Consider the following 6000-nt stretch of genomic DNA (forward strand, 5'->3'; position numbering starts at 1 on the left):
CACTCCTGGGAAGGTTCACCACTGTTCCATGTTTTTGCCATTTGTGGATAATGGCTCTCACTTTGGTTCGCTGGAGTCCCAAAGCTTTAGAAATGGCTTTATAACCTTTGAAATTGAACTCAGGTGTGATAAACCACAGTTAAGTTATTTTTTAACAAGGGGGGCAATCACTTTTTCACACAGGCCCATGTAGATTTGGAGTTTTTTTTCTCCCTTAATAACGTAAACCTTCATTTAAAAACTGCATTTTGTGTTCAATTATGTTATCTTAATAAGAAATCAGGAAGGGGGCAAATAGTTTTTCACACCACTGTACATGTGTTATATGTAATGAAATGCAGCTGCCATATTTTTGGAGAAAAAATTCATAATTTGAAAAAATGTGCACTAATAAGCAAAAACATTTGCCCATGTAATGTTCTTCAATATGGAAATCAGACTGAAAGACGACTAGGAGAGGGGTCGAAAAGAAAGTCATTAAAAAAAATGAAGCTTATATGTCAGGCAGGGTGCCTCCCTCATGTTTCTAGCAATTCCATTCTGCCCTTTGCACATCCTTTCTGTGCACTTTCCAGAGAGTTCCTAGAACTGACTAAATTATTTCATATGTGGTTATCGTGTAATGAGTCCTTTTTCCAAGAAAAAATAAACCTCATTTGGCAGCTTCATAGCACTACTGACCTCTTTTTCCAATGCTTCATTCACTACACGATCAGACTGCAACGATTTTTCTTACAAGTACTATGCTTAATACAGTTGTGTTCAAAATAATAGCGGTGTTTTATAAAAGCAAATGAAGCTCAAAATCCTTATAATAGCAGATGTGTTATTTCTTTATAGAAAGGGAATATTAGGCTGTTCCAAGAAATAGTGTCTGCATTTTTCTTTACAAACTCAAAAATTCACTGTATAAATTGAACAATGTTTCAAGATTTTGCTTTCATTTGAATCACTGAAATAATATTTAGTTGTATAATCAGTGTTTCTGAGAACTGCTGCACATCTGTGTTATATGGAGTCCACCAACTTCTGGCACCTGTTACATTCCACAATTCTTCTGCATGTTTTGGTTTTGCCTTAGAAACGGCATTTTTGATGTCACCCCACAAGTTTTTCTATTGGCCGCTCCATAACATCAGTCTTGTTGGTGTGGAACCAAGATGTTGCTCGTTTACTGGTGTGTTTGGGGTCTTGTTAAAACCCGTTTCAAGGGCATTTCCTCTATAGCATAAAGCAATGTGACCTCTTCAAGTATTTTGATGTATTGAAACTGATCCATGAACCCTGGTATGTTATAAATAGGCCCAAACCATAGTGTGAGAAACATCCCCATATCATGATGCTTGTGCCACTATGTTTCACTGTCTTCACACTGTACTGTGGCTTGAATTCAGTGTTTGGGGGTCGTCTAACAAACAGTCTGTAACCCCTAGACCAAAAAAAACCAATCTTGCTTTTATCAGTCCACAAAATGTTACGCCATTTTTTCTTTAGGACATTCAGTGTTTTCTTTGACAAATTGTAACCTCTTCAGAACGTTTTGGACTTTGTGGGGGCTTCTTGCTGACAACTTGGCTTCACATAGGCGTCTTCTAACAGTATCACAGGTAACTTTACACCTTCTTTGATCTTCCTAGAGCTGATCATTGCCTGAGTCTTTGCCAGTTTGGCTATTCTTCTATACACCCACTGCTATTATTTAGAACAAGCTATTATTTCCAATACTGTTATTATTTTGAACAAACTTCAATTAATGATTCAATCACACAGAATCAGCAGCACGCATGACTGTTGGGTCTGTTGGTTTTCTATTACTCTACTACACCTACTAGTAAATTATTTGCCATGTAAAAATCGAATTTCTACCAAAAACAGTGATTCATCGGGTTAGCGATGTCGGACTACTATTATTCTGAACACAATTGTAAATTGGAATTTGAACCTGGTAAAACGTGTTTTTTTCAACAAATTCCCCTTATTCTCATCTTTGATAGCAACTCCTCAGACAAGGAACTCTGCACACGCCCTTCAGCATAATTTACAGTAAATGGTAGAAATGCAAAAAATTACTTTATCAAATTGCCAATGTAGGCACAGAAAGACAGTGTTTGCACCAACTTTTGTACCCCCCCCCCTTTTTGTTGATGTTTAATTAATTTAGTTTACAGTGACCATCTTGTGAGTGGCAAATCTCTTGATTGGCATGTGTTTCTCATAAGAAACCAACTGCAATCAGGTGCAGAAGAACCCTTGAAATAAATCTGACCCCAGGAGCAATTAAAACCATATATCTGTTATGCTAAATACTTAAAAAAATATATAGAAATTACCTCTGGGTAATGGCAATGGCGGGAATATTAGGGAAGCATCAAATACACAATTTTTAGAGTCGTTAATCCGCAGAATCCTCAGTCAAGGATTTGGTATTTGACTCCATCCAAAAATTAGTAATAAATAGGAAAACATTTACCAAAGGTACAGAAGCAATTGGGAATAGCTGCAGAGCAGGGCCATGGGATTACAGATAACAAACCTTTGCTTACATCTCATTTCATGATTGTAAAACACGGTAAACACTTTTTAAATTATGTCTTAAAGGAATATACGTGATACTTAGAATGAAAAGTTGAATTGGCATCTTCAACAAACCTCTGCCATTGACTTCTACGTGAACTGTGTGCGTTTTAGGTGGCGAATATTCAAATTAAAACCGTTGCCTGAGTCGAGGTGTGATAAATCTCACATTCAAACTCAAGTTGGTGATTTAATATTCGAATTTGTGAGTTTTGACCAAAAACAAATTCGAAAATTTTAATTTACCATTCAAACCTTAATAAATCTGCCCCATAAAAATGAGTGGTTCTTAACCAAAGTTTGGGTGGCATAGCTGGGTCCCCAGAGGAAAAGGTTTAGAAGCGCTGGATGCTACACAAATTTGCAGGCAAAAATAAATCCTCTTTATATTGATAGGATTAATCCTATTAATGTCACAGTGTTTCATAGGTTAAAAGACCTTTCGTTTTGTGAATTTAACATAAGTCTGGCTCTGTTTTTAAAAATATAAATGTCAAAATTCTTTGGTATGAAAACATTAGGACATCATGTTGTCCTTTGTGTCACTAGCCTTTGGGATGTTCAGATAAAGGGATTACTTTGATGGTAAATGATATTCATCTGGCATTGATTGATTGACATAACTTTTGCGATCCAGACAAGAAAAGTGTGCTTGCCTAAAGGATTGTGGCCGAAAAAAAAAGATTAACTGATTACCTGAAAGTTGCTGTACATCACTTTGCAATCTCTAGCAAAGGGGTTAAAATTGGTCAGTGTTCGGAGCAGGAGATCATTTTTCAAGGGAAATATATTGTAGGACAGTGTTTGTGTAGGGTGGGTGTGGGGTTCACTTACTCTGTAGTCCTGGTGCAGATCAAAGGGTTAACACATTCTGGCATAGTGATAACATTCAGGAAAAGTTTTGTGATCTTAGGTAGAAAGAAAAATGATCCCAAAATGCAATAGGCTTGATGGCCCTTGACTGACTGCTCTGTTAATCAAACTGCTTTGCTACTGAGTGCTGCTCAGTAATGATATGTGGGTTAACCCTAAACCACTGGGGACTTGCGTTGAAATGTGGCCAACCATTGCAGGTTACGGTTGGGTACGGCCAGTTTGGCGTAAATATTCTCCTCCTCTGTTCCCAAAGATTCTAAAAGGGCTGCTGCTAAAACACTACACCCCATGTCCTGAACACTCTGGATAACAAGTCCCATACCTATAATAATAAAGAAAAACAATGCGAAGTTTATATTTTTAAAAATGTTTGGTGACCTGTATACAAGTAGTGTAATACAAAGGGAAATCACCCTAAAATTAGCAGTATCACACAGCAAATAGTTGGTGTAAAGAGAACTAAAACAAAGGGAAAAAGAGGGAAGGCTCATTTCTTACTTCTATTAAAAGAGTTGTGCACCTTTACATTAACTTTTGGTATGATGTAGAGAGAGCTATTCTGGATAATGTTTAGTTTTTTTAATATTTGTGCTTTTTAATTTAAGTTTTTATTCAGCAGCTCTCCAGTTTGCAATTTCAGCAGTCTGGTTGCTAGGTTCCAAATGACTCTAGCAATCATGCATTGATTTAAATAAGTGACTGGACATGAATAGGAGAGGCCTCAATAGAAAGATGAGTAATCAAACGTAGCAATAACAATACATCTGTAGCCTTACAGAGTATTTGTTTTTATGTGGGGTCAGTGACACCAATTTGAAAGCTTGAAAGAGTTGGAAGAAGAAGAAGGCAAATTATTAAAAACCTATAAAAAATAAATAAAGACCAGTTGAAAAGTTGATTACAATTGGCCAATCTGTAACATACTAAAAGTTCACTTAAAGGACCAGTAACGTAAAAAAAAATTTAATAAATTTTGATTACTCCTCCCTGGCTATCTCCTATAAAAGGCAGGGAGGAGAAATTGAGCACCGCACAATGGATCGTCGCCCTGTCACCGTTTCTGAAGAGGAGCGCAAGCAGAGAATCGGTAAGTAATTTCTTAATAAAGACTTTGCGAATTGAAAGTTAAAAACTGCCTTGGTGTTTTCTTTTCGTTAAGTAGAAACTAATTAAAAAAAAAAAAAAAAAAAAGAAATAATTATGTTACTGGTCTTTTAAAGATGGACCATACATTTAAACCGTAAATGTGAAAGGATAAAGGTCTAATTTTCTTATTTTTGGATAATGATGGCTGGTAGTTAACCCTACTTAATGGTGTATTTATAGTCTAAATCACAGTCAGACAAACACTGTAAGATCAGGTTGATTAGAAACCAGTAAACAACAAGACAAACATATCTAGCACCGTTGCTCTGGTTGAAAAGGAACCACACATTTAGGTTACATTTACTTTCACCCAACATGCTGCTTATATCAGATCAATAACAGAGAGACAGGGCTGCAGAGAAAATGAGACTCGTGTGCCCTCTCTAGAGTGATTATGTTAAGGCAAGTCCTGTTCTGAAGGGTAGTAGCTGAAATTGAGATCATAGAGAGTCGCACTGAAGCCCAGTAACAAGCCATGTAAAGAGCTTTTAATTTTTTAGCAGCAAATCTCATCCCTATAAATAATGGAGGTAAAGTCGAATATCCGGCTTCAGATTGTGTTTTCCCAGTCACAGAGCCGAAGGTGACAGTTTTTCATTAGAGGATTGTCATGAAGTGTTTCTTTACTTGGGTCCTGACCTAACAGCTATTTTCAAGACACTATTACTCTCAGGGATATCATTTATCATTTTCTTGTTTGTTCCATTAGCCTTTCCTTAATCAGCATATTCATCAATCACTTTCTTTTTTGTTTTTACAGTGTAGAACCACAGGACCTCTAAGCTTTTATTAGATATTACATCTGTTTCCTACCTAGTGACTGCAACAACAATGCAGCGGGTCAATGCTATACAATTCTAATGCCATTAAACCAGTAACTAATACACTGAAGGATGTCCCTGTTGTGTAACGGCTGTCAGTTATATGCGACACTTTTGAAATTAGATCCAATGAGAACAACACAGTATAAAATCTTCCTGTTGTTTGCTGCTCTTGCCAAAAGATGGCACTATGGCTTTACGTTTCATTCCAAAAGCTTGTTGCAGGCAGATTATTGATTGTCACTCAGGGGTTGTAATGGTACTTAAAATTAGGATTTTTTCTTCATCAGGGGAATTATAACATATCTAATTGTCATCAAATGGACTGAGACTCATAATCGATTCAATTTAAACAGAGTAATATGAGAGCAAACGGTTTTTAGTATAAACAACGCTATGCAACAATATCTGACCTGCTGTTCTTACAACTCCAGCATTCCCCAAAACATTTAACTCTATAAAAATGTCCTAGCATCTAAAACCCATTGTCCCTGGGAGTGTAGTTCTGTAGCTACTGAAGGCCTGTGGACAGGGCCAGAACTAGGAGTAGGCAGAAGAGGCACGTGCCTAAGGTGCAATGGTA

Source organism: Xenopus laevis, chromosome 5S, assembly GCF_017654675.1.
Source record: "Xenopus laevis strain J_2021 chromosome 5S, Xenopus_laevis_v10.1, whole genome shotgun sequence".
Taxonomy (NCBI): domain Eukaryota; kingdom Metazoa; phylum Chordata; class Amphibia; order Anura; family Pipidae; genus Xenopus; species Xenopus laevis.